Raw genomic sequence first — 23,067 nt, forward strand, 5'->3', positions numbered from 1 at the left:
TGCAGGATACAGGTGTGCTGGACAAAGGGTATAATGATCTCATAGAACAAATATCACCTCAGTGTGAAATTTGCATAAAATATAGAAGGACACCCCCGCGTCCAGTCGTGAGTCTATCACTAGCACGAGATTTCAATGATGTAGTAGCGATGGATCTAAAGATATGGGACAAGGACAAAGGCGTCTATCTATTGCACTTTGTGGACATGGCCACCCGGTTTAGTATATCCACGATGATTTACAGCAAAGATAAAAAGGCCATTATCGATAAAATTATGACCCATGGGATTGGAACAGGGTTGGGGGCACCGTCTAAATCTTTGAGGGACAATGGGGGCGAATTTGCAAATGATGAGTTTCAAGATATATGTGAAAATTTAAATATTGTAATAATGCGCACTGCAGCAGAGAGCCCATTCGACAATGGTCTCTGTGAAAGGAATCACGCGGTTATAGATGACGTTGCATAAAATTTTGGCGGATCAGCCGGGCTGTAAATTGCAGGTTGCATTAGCATGGGCAGTGCACGAGAAAAATTCATTACAAATGGTGGGGGGCTATAGTCCATACCAGTTGGTATACGGGAGGAATCCAAAGTTGCCGTCAGTATTAACAGATGCTCCCCCGGCGCTAGAAGGGGCAAGCATTAGCTCCATGTTTTCTGCACACTTAAATGCTATGCATGCAGGGAGAAAGGCCTTCATTAAGGCTGAGGTTTCAGAACGGATAAGAAGGGCCCTAAGGCATCGCATAAGACCATTGGGGGTATACTTTGAGAAAGGGAATAGGGTCTACTATAAAAGAGAGGGCAAAAATGAGTGGAAAGTGATAGGAACAGACGGCAAGGTAGTTATAGTACAACACGGTAACCAGACAGTGTGAGCTCACTCTTCGAGAGTAGTGGGACTTGGGTATGAATTTGGAGCATCTGAGCAAGATGTAGGAGGCACCTTGTACCTCACATGCACGTACCCTGAGTTATTATGAGGAACAGTCAACAATCGATGAGAGGGAATCTAATCAACAAAGTACCAGTGAAGCAGGGGATGAAGCTGCAACTTCAAAGGTTCAGCTACCCAAAGTAGGCACATACCCGAAGGGTCAAGCGAGTGGAGGGAGGCCACTATAATTGAGAAAGTAAGAAAGGCCTCAGGAAAGTACAAACACTGGCTCAACATCCAAGAGCGAGGGCAAGAAGCCAAAGCTACAGCTTGGGAAAATGGGGTGGACAGATGGAAACAAAGAAAGTGAGAACTAAGTCCTGAGGATGAGACAGTAAGCATTCGTGAACCCAGGAAAAAGTCACAAATCCGTGACCGAAAGTGTGTCGACAGAGAACAGCGCTCAGAGTAGCAGCTCTGACAGAAACAGACACGATGTGGAGATGCCGGCGTTGGACTGGGGTAAACACAGTAAGAAGTTTAACAACACCAGGTTAAAGTCCAACAGGTTTATTTGGTAGCAAAAGCCACACAAGCTTTCGAGGCTCTGAGCCCCTTCTTCAGGTGAGTGGGAATTCTGTTCACAAACAGAACTTATAAAGACACAGACTCAATTTACATGAATAATGGTTGGAATGCAAATACTTACACGGCAGTAGCGGCCGGAGCTTAATGAGGAAGGCTAGGAATCAAACCAATGACAGGAATAGGAGTAGAAGCCCCCATGATGAGGAAGTATTGACAGCTGCAAACAAAATGGAGCTCGCAGAAGTGAGAGGCCAAACAAAGGGAGCTGGACAGTTGGAAGGGGTTTGGGGTGTACACCAAGGTACCAGATGAAGGGCAGCCTGGTTTGTCCCATAGGCAAGTTTGCACAGAGAAAGTTTTGCAGGATGGGACGTATAAAGCTAAAGCCAGATTAGTAGCCCGGGGGTATGAGGAACATTTGGATGGGAGACACATTAGGGTTGATTCACCCACAGCAGGGAAAGTGACAATTCTTTTTGCTGTTCTCGCATTAATTGAATGTGTAAATCGATAGATATCAAAGCAGCATTTCTGCAGGGGCCAAACATTTCAGCAGTTTTTTTGAGGCCACCCAATAGAAGCAGGTAATACACAGGGACATTTGTGGAAATTGAACAAATGTGTACGTGGGTTAAGTGATGCATCAAGGGTTTGGTATTTCTCTGCACGATCCGTATTACTGAAGACTGGCTGTGTCCAGTTAAAAGCAGATCCAGTAATATTTTACTGGGAGGCTAAAGGAAAATTAGCTGGAGTTTTTATAATGCATGATGAACTCCTGAGGGGTGGCACAGAGGAATTTGAAAAAAGGATAATTGAGAAGCTGAAAACAGGATTTAAAGGAGGGAGTCACGCAGCTGGTGCTTTTTGATATCTTGATATCCGACAAAGTACGTCTGGTGTCATGATGAGCCAACAGAGATATCTAAACGGTATTGATCCCATTCCCAGCACCAGAGAGAGGTCAATGGAAAAAGAGGAACGGGCCAACAAAAAAGAAACAGTTGTTGAGGAGTATGATATGACAGCTAAATTGGCTCTGCACACAGACAAGACCAGATGGGAGCTATAATGTCCTAGAGCTCAGTAATATGTTGAAGCGTGCCACAGTCAGAGAGATCCTGCAGGCTAATAAAACATTTTTAAAAGTTAAAATTGGAGGAGTGTGTGATTAAATTCCCGGCACTAGGGGAACTGGAAGATATGAAATTGGTTGTGTTTAGTGATGCTTCACATGCCAAACTACCAGATGGACGTTTGAGCGGTGCTGGATTCATAATATTCCTGGCAGGTAAGGGAAGGAAAATGATGCCCCTTGGCTTGGGAAGCAAAGAAAATAAGAAGGGAAGTCAAAAACACATTGGCGGCTGAAACCCAAGCGTTAGTGGAGGCTTTGGATATGGGGATATATTTGTGTGACACATGAACAGAATTTTTTTTAATGGTGTGTTATGTGGACAATCAGTCTTTATGGGCAATGTTCACGCAACAAAAAGTGTCGCGGAAAGAAGATTAAGAATTGATTTGGCCAGCAAATGCTGGAAAACAAGGAATTTTCCAAACTTAACTGGGTCGGTGCTAATCTACAGATATTGTGAGAGAATAATATTATCTAAAGGGCTCCCACATGAATATATCTTGTTATGTATACATATTATTATCTTATCGAACCAGTACACATATATATTGTCTATAATCAATGGAAGCACCTGGGAGCTGAGAATAGTTTCACAAACAAGTGCAAAATAAAGAAGAGGAAGACATGAATCATCAATATGACTCAGCAAGCTTCACCACAATGGTTGTGTAGATAACAGCCTTTAGATAGGATGCAGGATGTAACCACAATGGTATCATGAAGTAGATAATACATTCATTAACAACCAATCTGAAATAAGGCAGATAACGTAGGTTTAGTGAACAATGGTGGCTGACGGAAGTTTACCTTGGGTTTGAGAAGTTATTAAGAAGTCTCACAACGCCAGGTTAAAGTCCAACAGGTTTATTTGGTAGCAAATACCATAAGCTTTCGGAGTGCTGCCCCTTCGTCAGATGGAGTGGAAATGTGCTCTCAAACAGTGAGAAGTTAGCCTTGGGTTTGAGATAAAAATGTTGAGATATGGAACTGAAATGTGTATAAAAAGACTGTGAGCGAGCGGGTTCATTGGATTCGTCCGGAGGTCCCGACTTTGTTGTCTTGTACTGGAGAATAAAGTCTTACTGCTTGGAAGATCAAGACTCAGACTCTCCATTCTGATTGGCGGACACTAATTGCCGTCCTCGGGGAACCACGGCACTATCCGAGTGTTTTACAAAAAGGGGTGCGGGCACTGGAAAGTTATTAAGAATACCGGAGGACGGTTGTCTTAAATTATTTTGAATTAAAAACAAACCAAAGGGAATTTGTTAGAATGTAACCGGTGACAAGTTTGTGTTGGATGTAATGTGACCAATGGAAACAAGATGTAAGGGTCAGCTGACCCAGTAAAACATGGAGCCAATCACAGAGTGATGTAATGGTCAGCTGACCAGCTGACTCACTATAAATAAGGAACTATGTCGCATTGTGGGGAGCTTGGAGTGGCCCAGGGCGAGGCCCCAAGTTTGGAGTAATGATGTTTCTTTATTCAACCCTTTCTTTGATTTACAAGTTGGAGTAAGTTTTGTTCTATTTTCATTTGCTGCATTTTGGAGAGTTCCTTCTGAAGAAACATCACTCGCTCACGCACTCCGCACTCACACTCGCTCACTGACACACACCCAGACCCGCTCGCCCGCACTCTCACTGGCAGATTGATGGTTGCCCTGTTTCGCACTTTGGCCACATGCAAATCTTCACACATTTACAGAGGGTCTGGTAGGCAGCAGCAGCAGGACGGGGAGGAGAGGCAGCTCCAGCACTAACCTTGTGTTTCCGGTACACCAGGGGAATGATGAAGACAGCGACTGCCACTGAGAAGATCAGAAAGAAACAATCAGAGCACGTGGAGCATTTCTCAAATGTATTTCACGGGACGTGGGCGTCACTGGCTGGGCCAGCACCCACCCCGACTTTCCCTTAAACGGAGTGGCTTCCTCGGCCATTCCACAGGCGGGTAAAGGGTGGGATTTCCTCCCCCTCCCGGTGGTTCGCCAGGGGCCGGCGGCAGGAATCTCTGGTTCCGCTGTAGTCGTGGGGTTTTTTTGTTGAACGCACTCCTTGCCGCTGTGAAATCAGCATCGGGGGTGCGCTGTTGACAGGACTGTGAGATTCCACAGGCCAGAAACCCCTGCCCTCGGGCAAATTTCCCCGTTCCGCCTGCCATGGGAATCGGGGAGGGCCGGGGGAGGGGGGGGGGGAAACACATGGAAATATCCGTTGACCTCGGGTGGAATTTCCCGGTTTCGGGTTGACCACGGCTGGAAAATCCCGCCTAAAAAGTCAACGACATTGCTGTGGCTCTGGAGTCACATGTAGGCCAGACCGGGTAAGGACGGCAGATTTCCTTCCCTAAAGCGACATCAGTGAACCAATCGATAGTTTCATGGTCATCATTACTGAGGCTAGCTTTCAATTCCAGAGTTTATTCATATTTAAGTATGAAGTATTAAATGTGTGGAATTCAACCTGATCTATTTCCCTATAATCACCTCAGCTTCTCATCACCCCAGCTGAGCTCCGAGGAACATGTGCCTTTCAGTGATCAACCGCTCTCCCAAAACCCAGCTGCTATCCGGTCTGGTGACTGTTGCGATGTGTGAGACCTCAGAACCCTCTACGGTGCAGAAGGAGGCCACTCGGCCCATTGAATCTGCACCAACTCTCCAAAAGAACATCCCACCCCGCCATATCCCCGTAACCCCGTACATTTAGCATGGCCAATCCACCTAACCTGCACATCTCTGGACATCAAGGGGCCCTTTAGCATGGCCAATCCACCTAACCTGCACATCTCTGGACATCAAGGGGCCCTTTAGCATGGCCAATCCACCTAACCTGCACATCTCTGGACATCAAGGGGCCCTTTAGCATGGCCAATCCACCTAACCTGCACATCTTTGGACACTTAGGAGCAATTTAGCACGGCCAATCTGCCTAAACTGTACATCTTTGGACAATAAGGGGCAATTTAGCACGACCAATCCACGTAACCTGCACATCTTTGGACACTAATGAGCAATTTAGCGCGGCCAATCCACCTAACCTGCACATCTTTGGACTGTGGGAGGAAACAGAGCACCTGGAAGAAACCCACACAGACACGGGGAGAATGTGCAGACTCCGCACAGACAGACACCTGAGGCCGGAATTGAACCTGGGTACCTGGCGCTGTGAGGGCAGCAGCACTAACCACTCTGCCACCTTGCCGACCAGTTCATGAAATAGAAGTTGAGGACCTTGCTGATCTTCTTGCTCATTATCACATCCGGTGCTGTGTCTATCACTGAGCCAGTTGCAGCTCTGTAGCTGCTCTGACTTTTTGATGTTTTAAAACAACAGAACAAAACCCCCTCAGGGATTCTCTTGCTCATTCACCCGAGCTAAATTTTGTCAAGGCTGTTATTCTTCCCCTCCCTTGCTGAGAGTATGACAGACAATTCCGAGTCAGAGTGTCAACTGCAGTGAGCTTTCACAGATTTACTCACGGATAGCGCAGTGGTTAGCACTGGCTGCCTCACAGCGCCAGGGAGCCGGGCTCAATTCCGGCCTCAGGTCACTGTCTGTGTGGAATCTCCACATTTTCCCCGTGTCTGCGTGGGTTTCCTCTGGGTGCTCCGGCTTCCTCCCACAGTCCAAACGTATGCAGGTTAGGTGCATTGGCCATGCTAAATTTTCCCCTTAGTGTCCAAAGGTAGAGTCATAGAGGTTTACAGCATGGAAACAGGCCCTTCGGCCCAACTTGTCCATGCCGCCCTTTTTTTTAAACCCTGAAGCTAGTCCCAATTGCCCGCATTTGGCCCATATCCCTCTATACCCATCTTACCCATGTAACTGTCTAAATGCTTTTTAAAAGACAAAATTGTACCCGCCTCTACTACTACCTCTGGCAGCTCGTTCCAGACACTCACCACCCTCTGTGTGAAAAAATTGCCCCTCTGGACACTTTTGTATCTTTCCCTCCTCATCTTAAAACTATGCCCTCAAATTTTAGACTCCCCCACCTTTGGGAAAAGATATTGACTATCTAACTGATCAGTGGCCCTCATTATTTTATAGACCTCTATAAGATCACCCCTCAGCCTTCTACGCTCCAGAGAAAAAAGTCCCAGTCGATCCAGCCTCTCCTTCTAACTCAAACCATCAAGTCTCAGTAGCATCCTAGTAAATCTTTTCTGCACTCTTTCTAGTTTAATAATATCCTTTCTATAATAGGGTGACCAGAACTGTACACAGTATTCCAAGTGTGGCCTTACCAATGTCTTGTACAACTTCAACAAGACATCCCAACTCCTGTATTCAATGTTCTGACCAATGAAACCAAGCATGCCGAACGCCTTCTTCACCACTCTGTCCACCTGTGACTCCACTTTCAAGGCGTGATGAACATGTACCCCTAGATCTCTTTGTTCTGTAACTCTCCCCAACACCCTACCATTAACTGAGTAAGTCCTGCCCTGGTTCAATCTACCAAAATGCATCACCTCGCATTTATCTAAATTAAACTCCATCTGCCATTTGTCAGCCCACTGGCCCAATTGATCAAGATCCCGTTGCAATCGGAGATAACTTTCTTCACTATCCACTATGCCACCAATCTTGGTGTCATCTGCAAACTTACTAACCATGCCTCCTATATTCTCATCCAAATCATTAATATAAATGACAAATAACAGTGGACCCAGCACTGATCCCTGAGGCACACTGCTGGTCAATTTTAAAAATAACTCTCTACAACCACCCACTGGCTTCGGTCATCAAGATGTGGAGATGCCGGCGTTGGACTGGGGTAAGCACAGTAAGAAGTCTCACAACACCAGGTTAAAGTCCAACAGGTTTATTTGGCAGCACTAGCTTTTGGAGTCTCAACTCCTTCATCAGGTGAGTGAGGACTTGTGTTCACAAACAGGGCATATACAGACACAAACTCAATTTACAAGATAATGTTTGGAATGCGAGTCTTTACAGGTAATCAAGTCTTAAAGGTACAGACAATGTGAGTGGAGAGAGGGCCAAGCACAGGTTAATGAGGTGTGTATTGTCTCCAGCCAGGACAATCACCAGGCAGGAGTGTTCCCTTCCAGTCGGGGAATACTTCAGCAGTCACGGGCATTCAGCCTCTGATCTTCGGGTAAGCGTTCTCCAAGGCGGCCTTCACGACACACGACAGCGCAGAATCGCTGAGCAGAGACTGATAGCCAAGTTCCGCACACATGAGGACGGCCTCAACCGGGATCTTGGGTTCATGTCACAATATCTGTAACCCCCACGACTTTCCTGGGCTTGCAAAATCTCACTGACTGTCCTGGCTGGAGACAATACACATCTCTTTAACCTATGCTTAACCCTCTCTCCACTCACATTGTCTGTACCTTTAAGACTTGATTATCTGTAAAGACTCGCATTCCAATCATTCTTGTAAATTGAGTTTGTGTCTTTATATGCCCTGTTTGAGAACACAACTCCCACTCACCTGATGAAGGAGTTGAGACTCCAAAAGCGAGTGCCGCCAAATAAACCTGTTGGACTTTAACCTGGTGTTGTGAGACTTCTTACTGTTCTGTCATCAAGACAATTTTTATCCATTTAGCCACCTCCTGGATCCCATGAGTTTAACCTTTTGCAACAACCTACCATGCGGTATCTTGTCAAAGGCCTTGCTAAAGTCCATGTGGACATGATTGGTAGAGTAGTGGATGAGGTGGAGGGCTGTTGTAGGCTGCAAAGAGACATAGATAGGATGCAAAGCTGGGCTGAAAAATGGCAAATGGAGTTTAACCCTGATAAATGTGAGGTGATTCATTTTGGTAGGACTAATTTAAATGTGGATTACAGGGTCAAAGGTAGGGTTCTGAAGACTGTGGAGGAACAGAGAGATCTTGGGGTCCATATCCACAGATCTCTAAAGGTTGCCACTCAAGTGGATAGAGCTCAAGTGAAGAAGGCCTATAGTGTGTTAGCTTTTATTAACAAGGGGCTGGAGTTTAAGAGCCGTGGGGTTATGCTGCAACTGTACAGGACCTTGGTGAGACCACATTTGGAATATTGTGTGCAGTTCTGGTCACCTCACTATAAGAAGGATGTGGAAGCGCTGGAAAGAGTGCAGAGGAGATTTACCAGGATGCTGCCTGGTTTGGAGGGTAGGTCTTATGAGGAAAGGTTGAGGGAGCTAGGGCTGTTCTCTCTGGAGCGGAGGAGGCTGAGGGGAGACTTAATAGAGGTTTATAAAATGATGAAGGGGATAGATAGAGTGAACGTTCAAAGATTATTTCCTCGGGTGGATGGAGCTATTGCAAGGGGGCATAACTATAGGGTTCGTGGTGGGAGATACAGGAAGGATATCAGAGGTAGGTTCTTTACGCAGAGAGTGGTTGGGGTGTGGAATGGACTGCCTGCAGTGATCGTGGAGTCAGACACTTTAGGAACATTTAAGCGGTTATTGGATAGGCACATGGAGCACACCAGGATGATAGGGAGTGGGATAGCTTGATCTTGGTTTCAGATAAAGCTCGGCACAACATCGTGGGCCGAAGGGCCTGTTCTGTGCTGTACTGTTCTGTTCTATCTAACATCAACTGCACTGCCCTCATCTACCTTCTTGGTTACCCCTTCAAAAAACACAATCAAATTTGTGAGACATGATTTTCCACTCACACAGCCGTGCTGACTGTCTCTAATCAGTCTTTGCCCCTCTAAATGCCTGTAGATCCTAGATGTGTAGGTTAGATGAATTGGCCATGCTAAATTGCTGCTTAGTTTCCAGATATGTGTAGGTTAGGGGGTTAGCCATGCTAAATTGCCCCTTAGTGCCCAAAGATGTGTAGGTTAGGTGGATTGGCCATGCTAAATTGCCCCTTAGTGTCCAAAGATGTGTAGGATAGGTGGATTGGCCATGCTAAATTGCCCCTTAGTGTCCAAAAATGTGTAGGTTAGGGGGATTAGCCATGCTAAATTGCCCCTTAGTGCCCAAAGACTTGTAGTTTAGGTGGATTAGCCATGCTAAATTGTCCCCTAGTGTCCAGAAATGTGTATGTTAGATGAATTGGCCATGCTAAATTGCTCCTTAGTGTCCAAAAATGTGTAGGTTAGGGGGATTGGCCATGCTAAATTGCCCTTTAGTGTCCAAAAATGTGTAGGTTAGGGGGATTGGCCATGCTAAATTGCTCCTTTGTGTCCAAAGATGTGTAGGTTAGGGAGATTAGTGGGGTAAAGACGTGGGTTGTGGGGATCGGGAAGGAGAGGCCTGGGTAGGATGCTCTGTTGGAGAGTCGGTGTGGGGTGGATGGGCCAAATGGTCTCCTTCTGCACAGTGGGGATTCTATGACACGGGCAGCATGCGTCTTACCCAGAATAGTGAGTGTGAGTCCATTGAATACGGCCCCGACGTATGTCATCAACCAGAGCAACACACCAAACTGGAAGAGAGACAGAGAGAGAGAGAGAGAGACAGCGTCAGCAATGTCATCTTTACAATCCCATTGTGAGCAAGTGGAATAAAATGAAAAATAAAGAATTAGATCAGAGAGAAGCTGATCGGGTGTTAGCTGCGCTGAGGACTTGTGAGATGCAGATGCAGGCTGGTATTTTGTTCCGCAAGGTGGAATTGGATTGGCCGGGAGTTTCCAGAAATCGGAGTTCAATCTCTAGGACACTGCTCTGTGCGACACTGGAGAAAAATCATCCCGACATTCAAAATAGATGTCTTTTATTCATTCGTGGGACGTGGGCGTCGCTGGCTGGCCAGCATTTATAGCCCATCCCTCGTTGTCCTTGAGAAGGTGGTGGGTGAACTGCCTTCTTGACTCGCTGCAGACCACGTGCTGTGGGTTGACCCACAATGCCATGAGGAAAGTTAATTTATAAAGTTTATTTATTATCACAAGTCGGCTTACATTAACACTGCAATGAAGTTAATCATAGAAGCCCTACAGTGCGGAAAGAGGCCATTTGGCCCATGGAGTCTGCACCGACCACAATCCCACCCAGGCCCGACCCTCTTATCCCCATATATTTACCCACTAATCCCTCTAACCTAGGCATCTCAGGACACTAAGGGGCAATTTTAGCACAGCCAATCAACCTAACCCGCACATCTTTGGACTGTGAAAAAGTTACTATGAAAATCCCCTAGTCGCCACACTCCGGTGCCTGTTCGGGTAACACTGAGGGAGAATTTAACACCTAACCAGCACCTAATCAGAGCTGTATAACACTGGAGTACAGTACTGGTGGCACCAGCTCTGTTGAAGGGTCATCTAGACTCGAAACGTTGGCCCTATTCTCTCCCCACAGATGCCGTCAGACCCACTGAGATTTTCCAGCATTTTCTGTTTTTGTTTCAGATTCCAGCATCCACAGTATTTTGCGTTTGACACATTTAATCACAGTTGGCTGGCAACCCCAAACTATAATGTGGAGATGCCGGCGTTGGACTGGGGTAAACACAGTAAGAGTTTTAACAACACCAGGTTAAAGTCCAACAGGTTTATTTGGGGGAAAATGCCATTAGCTTTCGGAAGGAGCAGCGCTCCGAAAGCTTATGGCATTTGCGACCAAATAAACCTGTTGGACTTTAACCTGGTGTTGTTAAAGCTCTTACTGTGTTCACCCCTAACTAGCCAGAGACGCCCGCATCCCCTGAATGGATAAAAACAATATTTCGGGGAGTGGGAACTGAGAAAGGACGGCCCTTCCGCGGCAACTAACCTCAAGGGCACAACCCTACCTGCCTTCACCCCTGCTGTCTCAGGGGCCCTGCCGGTGGTGAGGAGACCCGGGGAAATCCCCAGGCGACACAGAGAGAGCGGCACTCTCCACCGGGCTCTGCGGGGGGGGGGGGTGGGGGGGAGAGGAAGAGAGGAGGGAGGGTGTGTTGGGCAGCCATCTTTACTGGGAGTAGACCCTCGGTGAACGTCCAGCCCCCTCCCTCTCCTGCCCCACTCCCCGCACCAGGAGCTGGACGCCAATTCTGGGACCCCGGACCCCAATCTGGTGGGGCCAGTCCACAGGGGGATAGACGTTCACTCAAATAAAAGCTGGAAATCTGAAATAAAAACTGATGGATGATGGAAAAACTCAGCCGGTCCGGCAGCATCTGTAGAGAGAGAAACGTTCCCATGAACTCAGTGTCTCCCCTCCACAGATGCTGCATGGCCTGGTGGGTATAACCAGCAATTTATTATAGATTTTCATCTTTCGCCCCACTTGTAACTGTTGTTTGGACAGAGGAAGTTGCTGTAAGTTTAAGTATTAGTGTCACAATTCGGCTTACATTAACACTGCAATGAAGTTACTGTGAAAATCCCCTAGTCGCCACACTCCTGTTTGGGTACACTGAGGGACAATTTAGTACAGCCAATGCCCCTAACCAGTCTTTTGGACTGTGGGGGGAAACCGGAGCAGCCGGAGGAAACCCACGCAGACACGGGGAGAACGCGCAGACTCCGCACAGACAGTGACCCAAGCCGGGAATCGAACCCGGGTCCCTGGGTGCTGTGAGGCAGCAGCGCTAACCACTGTGCCACCGTGCCGCCCAGTGATGGTTCACTGATGATGGGAGTCAAAGGTTATCGGGGGGGGGGGGGGGGGGCGGGTGGGCAGAAATGTGGAGATGGAGATGATATAAACAAATGGACCGTGTAAATGGTGGAGCAGGCTCCTGTTCCGAATTGGAGTGTTTGCGTGTTTATCAGCCAGGAGATAAGCAGCAGAGTTTGGAACCGAGGAAACAAAGGAATGGATCCGGGTTCGAGCGGAAGATGTTGTGTTGTACGAGATGACTGTTTTACTCTGAGCAAAAGGCCTCCTCTGCTCGTCACCGCATCCTCCTCCGCTTTTGCTTTAACCTCAGATATGCTCCAAAGCCAGGACACGATGAGAATGTCAGGCTCGTGAGCCTGTCTGTCCAGTAGCTGCTGCACCAACTCCTGTTTGCCGAATTCTCACCCACACTACACAATTACACACAGCAACCAGATCCCTGTTTTCATTGTCGGAACAGCGAGTGCCCCGGGGAGGGGGAGGTGCCAGACAAGGATAACAACCTGGGACAACAAACGTGCTGAATGGAGTCACTCCAATTAGTGAAAAGCCACAAGGGATGAATGTGTCTCTGATCCGTCCCCCTGATAGAGACGTTCCATTCAACACAGCTCACAAAACATTACCGACTGACAGACCCGTCCCCACCAGTACTGTACCCCAGTGTTACACAGTGACAGACCCGTCCCTTCCAGCACTGTACCCCAGTGTTACACAGCGACAGACCCGTCCCCTCCAGCACTGTACCCCAGTGTTACACAGCGACAGACCCGTCCCCACCAGTACTGTACCCCAGTGTTACACAGCGACAGACCCGTCCCCACCAGTACTGTACCCCAGTGTTACACAGCGACAGACCCGTCCCCACCAGTACTGTACCCCAGTGTTACACAGCGACAGACCCGTCCCCACCAGTACTGTACCCCAGTGTTACACAGCGACAGACCCGTCCCCACCAGTACTGTACCCCAGTGTTACACAGTGACAGACCCGTCCCCACCAGTACTGTACCCCAGTGTTACACAGTGACAGACCCGTCCCCACCAGTACTGTACCCCAGTGTTACACAGCGACAGACCCGTCCCCACCAGTACTGTACCCCAGTGTTACACAGTGACAGACCCGTCCCCACCAGTACTGTACCCCAGTGTTACACAGTGACAGACCCGTCCCCACCAGTACTGTACCCCAGTGTTACACAGTGACAGACCCGTCCCCACCAGTACTGTACCCCAGTGTTATACAGTGACAGACCCGTCCCCACCAGTACTGTACCCCAGTGTTACACAGCGACAGACCCGTCCCCACCAGTACTGTACCCCAGTGTTACACAGTGACAGACCCGTCCCCACCAGTACTGTACCCCAGTGTTATACAGTGACAGACCCGTCCCCACCAGTACAGTACTCCAGTGTTACACAGTGACAGACCCGTCCCCACCAGTACTGTACCCCAGTGTTACACAGCGACAGACCCGTCCCCACCAGTACTGTACCCCAGTGTCATACAGCGACAGACCCGTCCCCACCAGTACTGTACCCCAGTGTTATACAGTGACAGACACATCCCCACCAGTACTGTACGCCAGTGTTATACAGTGACAGACCCGTCCCCACCAGTACTGTACCCCAGTGTTATACAGCGACAGACCCATCCCCACCAGTACTGTACCCCAGTGTTATACAGTGACAGACCCGTCCCCACCAGTACTGTACCCCAGTGTTATACAGCGACACACCCGTCCCCACCAGTACTGTACCCCAGTGTTATACAGAGACAGACCCATCCCTACCAGCACTGTACCCCAGTTTTACACAGTTACCGATCCAGCCCCACCAGAATTTTCCCCAGTTTGAGACAGTGAAAGGCCCGTCCGCAGCAGTGCTGTACCCCAGTGGTATACAGTGACAGACCCATCTCCACCAGTACTGTACCCCAGTGTTATACAGTGACAGACCCATCTCCACCAGTAGTGTAACCTAGTGTTATACAGTGTCAGACCCGTCCCCACCAGTACTGTACCCCAGGGTTATACAGTGACAGACCTGTCCCCACCAGTATTGTACCCCAGTGTTATACAGCAACAGACACGTCCCCACCAGTACTGTACCCCAGTGTTATACAGCAACAGACACGTCCCCACCAGTACTGTACCCCAGTGTTATACAGTGACAGACCCATCTCCACCAGTACTGTACCCCAGTGTTATACAGTGACAGACCCATCTCCACCAGTAGTGTACCCTAGTGTTATACAGTGTCAGACCCGTCCCCACCAGTACTGTACCCCAGGGTTATACAGTGACAGACCTGTCCCCACCAGTATTGTACCCCAGTGTTATACAGCAACAGACACGTCCCCACCAGTACTGTACCCCAGTGTTATACAGCAACAGACACGTCCCCACCAGTACTGTACCCCAGTGTTATACAGTGTCAGACCCGTCCCTACCAGTACTGTACCCCAATGATACAGTGACAGACCCGTCCCCACCAGTACTGTACCCCAATGATACAGTGACAGACCCGTCCCCATCATTTCTGTTCTCCAGTGTTATACAGTGACAGACCCATCCCCACTAGTACTGTACCCCAATGTTATCCAGTGACTGACCTTGCCCCACTGGTACTGTACCCCAGTGTTATACAGAGACAGACCCGTCCCCACCAGTACTGTACCCCAGTGTTATACAGTGTCATACCCGTCCCCACAAGTACTGTACCCAGTGTTATACAGTGACAGACCCGTCCCCACCAGTACTGTACCCCAGTGTTATACCGTGACAGACCCGTCCCCACCAGTACTGTACCCCAGTGTTACACAGTGACAGACCCGTCCCCACCAGTACTGTACCCCAGTGTTATATAGTGACAGACCAGCGCCCACCAGTACTGTATCCCAGTGTTATACAGTAACAGACCCGTCCCCACCAGTACTGTACCCCAGTGTTATATAGTGACAGACCAGCGCCCACCAGTACTGTACCCCAGTGTTATACAGTGACAGACCCATCCCCACCAGTACTGTACCCCAGTGTTATACAGTGACAGACACATCCCCACCAGTACTGTACCCCAGTGTTATACAGAGACAGACCCGTCCCCACCAGTACTGTACCCCAGTGTTATACAGTGACAGACCCGTCCCCACCAGTACTGGACACCAGTGTTATACAGTGACAGAACCATCCCGACCTGTACTGTACCCCAGTGTTATACTGTGACAGACCAGTTCCTACCAGTACTGTACCCCAGTGTTATACAGTGACAAACCTGACCCGACCAGTACTGTACCCCAGTTTTACTCAGTGACAGACCCATCCCCCCGTACTTTACCCCAGCGTTACACAGACAGTCCCATCCCCACAAGAAATGTACCACAGTGACAGACCCGTCGCCAACAGTACTGTACACCATTTTCCAGTGTCAGACCCGTCCCCACCAGTACTGTACCCCAGTGTTATACTGTGACAGACCCGTCCCCACCAGTACTGTACCCCAGTGTTATACAGTGACAGACCCATCCCCACCAGTAATGTACCCCAGGGTTACACAGTGACAGACCCGCACCCACCAGTACTGTACCCCAGTGTTATACAGTGACAGACCCATCCCCACTAGTACTGTACCCCAATGTTATCCAGTGACTGACATGTCCCCACTGGTACTGTACCCCAGTGTTATACAGTGACAGACCCGTCCCCACCAGTACTGTACCCTGTGTTATACAGTGATAGACCCATCCCCACCAGTACTGTACCCCAGTGTTATACAGTGACAGACCGCCCCACCAGTACTGTACCCCAGTGTTATACAGCGACAGACCCGTCCCCACCAGTACTGTACCCCAGTGTTATACAGTGACAGACCGCCCCACCAGTACTTTACCCCAGTGTTATACAGCGACAGACCCGTCCCCACCAGTACTGTGCCCCAGTGTTATACAGTGACAGACTCATCCCCACCAGTACTGTACCGTAGTGTTATACAGTGACAGACCTGTCCCAACCAGTACTGTACCCCAGTGATATACAGTGACAGACCCATCCGAACCAGTACTGTACCCCAGTGTTATACAGTGACTGGTCTGTCCTCACCAGTACTGTACCCCAGTGTTATACAGTGATAGGCCTGCTCACACCAGTTCTGTCCCCCAGTTTTGCACAGTTACAGACCCGTCCCCACCAGTACTGTACCCCAGTGTTATACAGTGACAGACCCATCCCCACTAGTACTGTACCCCAGTGTTATACAATGACAGACCCATCCCCACCAGTACTGTACCCCAGTGTTATACAGCGACAGACCCGTCCCCACCAGTACTGTACCCCAGTGTTACACAGTGACAGAACCGCCCCCACCAGTACTGTACCCCAGTGTTATACAGTGACAGACCCATCTCCACCAGTACTGTACCCCAGTGTTACAGAGTGACGGTCCCGTCCCACCTGAAGTATACGCCAGTGTTATATCGTGACAGACCCGTCCCCATCAGTACTCTCCCTCAGTATTACACAGTGACAGACCCTTCCCCACCAGTACTGTACCCCAGTGTTATACAGTGACACACCCGTCCCCACCAGTACTGTACCCCAGTGTTACACAGTGACAGACCCGTCCCCACCAGTACTGTACCCCAGTGTTATACAGTGACAGACCCATCCCCACCAGTACTGTATCACAGTGTTATGCAGTAACAGACCCATCCCCACCAGTACGGTACCCCAGTGTTATACAGTGACAGACCCGTCCCCACCAGTACGGTACCCCAGTGTTATACAGTGACAGACCCGTCCCCACCAGTACGGTACCCCAGTGTTATACAGTGACAGACCCGTCCCCACCAGTACTGTACCTCAGTGTTATACAGTGACAGACCCGTCCCCACCAGTACTGTACCCCAGTGTTATACAGCGACACACCCGTCCATACCAGTACTGTACCCCAGTGTTATACAGTGATGGACCCGTCCCCACCAGTACTGTACCCCAGTGTTATACAGTGACAGACCCGTCCATACCAGTACTGTACCCCAGTGTTATACAAAGAACAAAGAGAACAAAGAACAGTACAGCACAGGAAACAGGCCCTTCGGCCCTCCAAGCCTGTGCCGCTCCTTGGTCCAACTAGACCAATCGTTTGTATCCCTCCATTCCCAGGCTGCTCATGTGACTATCCAGGTAAGTCTTAAACGATGTCAGCGTGCCTGCCTCCACCACCCTACTTGGCAGCGCATTCCAGGCCCCCACCACCCTCTGTGTAAAAAACGTCCCTCTGATGTCTGAGTTATACTTCGCCCCTGTCAGCTTGAGCCCGTGACCCCTCGTGATCGTCACCTCCGACCTGGGAAAAAGCTTCCCACTGTTCACCCTATCTATACCCTTCATAATCTTCTTACCTCTATTAGATCTCCCCTCATTCTCCGTCTCTCCAAGGAGAACAACCCCAGTCTACCCAATCTCTCCTCGTAGCTAAGACCCTCCATACCAGGCAACATCCTGGTAAACCTTCTCTGCACTCTCTCTAACGCCTCCACGTCCTTCTGGTAGTGCGGCGACCAGAACTGGACGCAGTACTCCAAATGTGGCCTAACCAGCGTTCTATACAGCTGCATCATCAGACTCCAGCTTTTATACTCTATACCCCGTCCTATAAAGGCAAGCATACCATATGCCTTCTTCACCACCTTCTCCACCTGTGTTGCCACCTTCAAGGATTTGTGGACTTGCACACCTAGGTCCCTCTGTGTTTCTATACTCCTGATGACTCTGCCATTTATTGTATAACTCCTCCCTACATTATTTCTTCCAAAATGCATCACTTCGCATTTATCCGGATTAAATTCCATCTGCCACCTCTCCGCCCAATTTTCCAGCCTATCTATATCCTGCTGTATTGCCCGACAATGCTCTTCGCTATCCGCAAGTCCAGCCATCTTCGTGTCATCCGCAAACTTGCTGATTACACCAGTTACACCTTCTTCCAAATCATTTATATATATCACAAATAGCAGAGGTCCTAGTACAGAGCCCTGCGGAACACCACTGGTCACAGACCTCCAGCCGGAAAAAGACCCTTCGACCACTACCCTCTGTCTCCTATGGCCAAGCCAGTTCTCCACCCATCTAGCCACTTCTCCTTGTATCCCATGAGCCTTAACCTTCTTAACCAACCTGCCATGTGGGACTTTGTCAAATGCCTTACTGAAATCCAGCGACACACCCGTCCATACCAGTACTGTACCCCAGTGTTATACAGTGACAGACCCGTCCCCACCAGTACTGTACCCCAGTGTTATACAGCGACACACCCGTCCATACCAGTACTGTACCCCAGTGTTATACAGTGACGGACCCGTCCCCACCAGTACTGTACCCCAGTGTTATACAGCGACACACCCGTCCATACCAGTACTGTACCCCAGTGTTATACAGTGACAGACCCGTCCCCACCAGTACTGTACCCCAGTGTTATACAGCGACACACCCGTCCATACCAGTACTGTACCCCAGTGTCATACAGTGACAGACCCGTCCCCACCAGTACTGTACCCCAGTGTTATACAGCGACACACCCGTCCCCACCAGTACTGTACCCCAGTGTTATACAGCGACACACCCATCCATAAGAGTACTGTACCCCAGTGTCATACAGTGACAGACCCGTCCATACCAGTACTGTACCCAGTGTTATACAGCGACAGACCCGTCCCCACCAGTACTGTACCCCAGTATTATACAACGACACACCCGTCCATACCAGTACTGTACTCCAGTTTTACTCAGTGACAGACCCATCCCCACCAAGTACTGTACCCCAGCGTTATACAGCGACATACCCGTGTCCACCAGTACTGTACCCCAGTGTTACACAGTGACAGACCCATCCCCCCGTACTTTACCCCAGCGTTACACAGACAGTCCCATCCCCATGAGAAATGTACCGCAGTGACAGACCCGTCGCCACCAGTACTGTACCCCATTTTCCAGTGACAGATCGGTCCCCGCCGTACTGTACCCCATTTTCCAGTGACAGACCCATTCCCACCAGTAATGTACCCGACTGTTACAGTGTTATACAGCGACTGACCTGTCCCCATCAGAACTGCACCCCAGTGCTATACAGTGACAGACCCATCCCCCCAGTATTTTAACCCAGCGTTACACAGACAGACCCATCCCCACCATTACTGTACCCCAGTGTTATACAGTGACAGGTCCATCCTCACCAGTACTGAACCCTATTTTCCAGTGACAGACCCATCCCTACCAGTAATGTATCCGACTGTTACAGTGTTATACAGCGCCTGACCTGTCCCCATCAGAACTGCACCCCAGTGCTATACAGTGACAGACCCATCCCCCCAGTATTTTAACCCAGCGTTACACAGACAGACCCATCCCCACCATTACTGTACCCCAGTGTTATACAGTGACAGGTCCATCTTCACCAGTACTGTACCCTATTTTCCAGTGACAGACCCATCCCTACCAGTACTGTACCCCAGTGTTGTACAGTGACAGACCCGTCCCCACCAGTACTGTCCCCAGTGTTACACAGTGACAGACCCATCCCCCCAGTATTTTAACCCAGCGTTACACAGACAGACCCATCCCCATCAGAAGTGTACCACGGTGACACACCCGTCCCCACCATTACTGTACCCCAGTGTTATACAGTGACAGGTCTATCCTCACCAGTACTGTACCCTATTTTCCAGTGACAGACCCGTCCCTACCAGTACTGTATCCCAGTGTTGTACAGTGACAGACCCGTCCCCACCGGTACTGTACCCCAGTGTTATACAGTGACAGGCCAGTCCCAACCAGTACTGTACCCCAGTGTTACACAGCGACAGACCCGTCCCCACCAGTACTGTACCCCAGTGTTATACAGCGACTGACCTGTTCCTATCAGAACTGCACCCCAGTGTTATACAGGGATGAACCCGTCCCCGCCAGTATGGTACCTCAGTGTTATACAGTGACAGACCCATCCCCCCAGTACTTTACCCCTGCGTTACACAGACAGACCCATCCCCACCTGCAGTGTACTGTGTTATACAGTGACAGACCCGTCCCAACTCGCAATGTGCCCCAGTCGTATCCAGTGACAGACCAGTCCCACCAGTACTGTACCCCAGTGTTATACAGTGACAGACCCATCCCCACCAGTACTGCACCCCAGTGCTAGACAGTGACAGACCCGTCCCCACCAGTACTGTACCCTATTTTCCAGTGACAGACCCGTCCCCACCAGTACTGTACCCCTATGCTATACAGTGACAGACCCATCCCCCCAATATTTTAACCCAGCGTTACACAGACACTCATCCCCACCAAAAGTGTACCACGGTGACACACCCGTCCCCACCATTACTGTACCCCAGTGTTATACAGTGACAGGTCTATCCTCACCAGTACTGTACCCTATTTTCCAGTGACAGACCCGTCCCTACCAGTACTGTATCCCAGTGTTATACAGTGACAGGCCAGTCCCAACCAGTACTGTACCCCAGTGTTATACAGTGACAGGCCAGTCCCAACCAGTACTGTACACCAGTGTTATACAGCGACTGACCTGTTCCTATCAGAACTGTACCCCAGTGTTACACAGTGACAGACCCATCCCCACTCGCAATGTGCCCCAGTGTTATCCAGTGACAGACCAGTCCCAGCAGTACTGTACCCCAGTGTTACACAGCGACAGGCACGTCCCCACCAGTACTGTTTCCCAGTGTTGTAGAGCGACCGACCTGTCTCCACCAGTACTGTACCCCAGTGTTATACAGCGACATACCCGTGTCCACCAGTACTGTACCCCAGTGTTATACAGTGACAGACCCATCCCCACCAGTACTGTACCCCAGTGTTACACAGTGACAGACCCATCCCCACCAGTACTGTACCCCAGTGTTATACAGTGACAGACCCGTCCCCACCAGTACTGTACCCCAGTGTTACACAGTGACAGACCCATCCCCACCAGTACTGTACCCCAGTGTTATACAGTGACAGACCCATCCCCACCAGTACTGTACCCCAGTGTTATACAGCGACACACCCGTCCATACCAGCACTGTACTCCAGTTTTACTCAGTGACAGACCCATCCCCCCGTACTTTACCCCAGCGTTACACAGACAGTCCCATCCCCATGAGAAATGTACCACAGTGACAGACCCGTCGCCACCAGTACTGTACCCCATTTTCCAGTGACAGACCCGTCCCCACCAGTACTGTACCCAGTGTTATACTGTGACAGACCCGTCGCCACCAGTACTGTACCCCAGTGTTATACAGCGACAGACCAGTCCCCACCAGTACTGTACCCCATTTTCCAGTGACAAACCCGTTCCCACCAGTACTGTACCTCAGTGTTGCACAGACAGTCCCATCCCCACCAGTACTGTACCCCAGTGTTACACAGCGACAGACCCGTCCCCACCAGTACTGTACCCCAGTGTTACACAGCGACAGACCCATCTCCACCAGTACTGTACCCCAGTGTTACACAGCGACAGACCCGTCCCCACCAGTACTGTACCCCAGTGTTATACAGTGACAGACCCGTCCCCACCAGTACTGTACCCCAGTGTTATACAGTGACAGACCTGTCCCCACCAGTACTGTACCCCAGTGTTATACAGTGACAGACCCGTCCCTACCAGTATTTTATCCCAGTGTTATACAGCGACAGACCCGTCCCTCCCAGCACTGTACCCCAGTGTTACACAGTTATAGACCCAGCCCCACCAGAATTTTGCCCAGTTTGAAACAGTGAAAGGCCCGTCCCCACCAGTACTGTACCCCAGTGTTATACAGTGACAGACCCGTCCCCACCAGTACTGTACCCCAGTGTTATACAGTGACAGACCCATCCCCACCAGTACTGTACCCCAGTGTTACACAGTGACAGACCCGTCCCCACCAGTACTGTACCCCAGTGTTACACAGTGACAGACCCGTCCCCACCAGTACTGTACCCCAGTGTTACACAGCGACAGACCCGTCCCCACCAGTACTGTACCCCAGTGTTACACAGTGACAGACCCGTCCCCACCAGTACTGTACCCCAGTGTTACACAGTGACAGACCCGTCCCCACCAGTACTGTACCCCAGTGTTACACAGTGACAGACCCGTCCCCACCAGTACTGTACCCCAGTGTTACACAGTGACAGACCCGTCCCCACCAGTACTGTACCCCAGTGTTACACAGCGACAGACCCGTCCCCACTAGTACTGTACCCCAGTGTTATACAGTGACAGACCCGTCCCCACCAGTACTGTACCCCAGTGTTATACAGTGACAGACCCATCCCCACCAGTACTGTGCCCCCGTGTTATACAGTGACAGACCCATCCCCACCAGTACTGTACCCCAGTGTTATACAGTGACAGATCTGTCCCCACCAGTACTCTTCCCCACTGTTATACAGTGACAGACCCATCCCCACCAGTTCTGTACCCCAGTGTTACACAGCGGCAGATGCGTCTCCACCAGTACTGTACTCCAGTTTTACTCAGTGACAGACCCATCCCCTCCAGTACTTTACCCCATCGTTACACAGACAGTCCCATCCCCACAAGAAATGTTCCACAGCGACAGACCGGTCCCCGCCAGTACTGTACCCCATTTTGCAGCACAGACCCGTCCCCATCAGTAATGTACCCTACTGTTACCGTGTTATACAGCGACTGACCTGTCCCCATCAGAACTGCACCCCAGTGTTATACAGTGACGAACCCATCCCAAACAGTACTGTACCCCCAGTGCTATACAGTGACAGACCCATCCCCCCAGAATTTTACCCCAGCGTTACACAGACAGACCCATCCCCACCAGAAGTATACCACGGTGACAGACCCATCCCCACCATTACTGTACCCCAGTGTTATACGGTGACAGGTCTATCCTCAC

At 49.9% G+C, this 23,067-nt stretch overlaps 1 long non-coding RNA gene across 2 annotated transcripts in view; it reads right to left on the minus strand.

Annotated features, from left to right (window-relative positions):
- The window catches only part of LOC144490037 (uncharacterized), a 31,045-nt gene that overhangs the window by 7,472 nt on the left and 506 nt on the right, over positions 1–23,067 (minus strand). For both annotated transcript variants that reach the window (XR_013497136.1, XR_013497135.1), the window contains exons 2-3: positions 9,953–10,022; positions 4,375–4,421 (exon numbers count right to left, since the gene is read on the minus strand). This is a non-coding gene — a long non-coding RNA (uncharacterized LOC144490037). The remainder of the gene's footprint in view (positions 1–4,374; positions 4,422–9,952; positions 10,023–23,067) is intronic.

This window comes from Mustelus asterias, unplaced genomic scaffold (genome assembly GCF_964213995.1).
Source record: "Mustelus asterias unplaced genomic scaffold, sMusAst1.hap1.1 HAP1_SCAFFOLD_2800, whole genome shotgun sequence".
Taxonomy (NCBI): domain Eukaryota; kingdom Metazoa; phylum Chordata; class Chondrichthyes; order Carcharhiniformes; family Triakidae; genus Mustelus; species Mustelus asterias.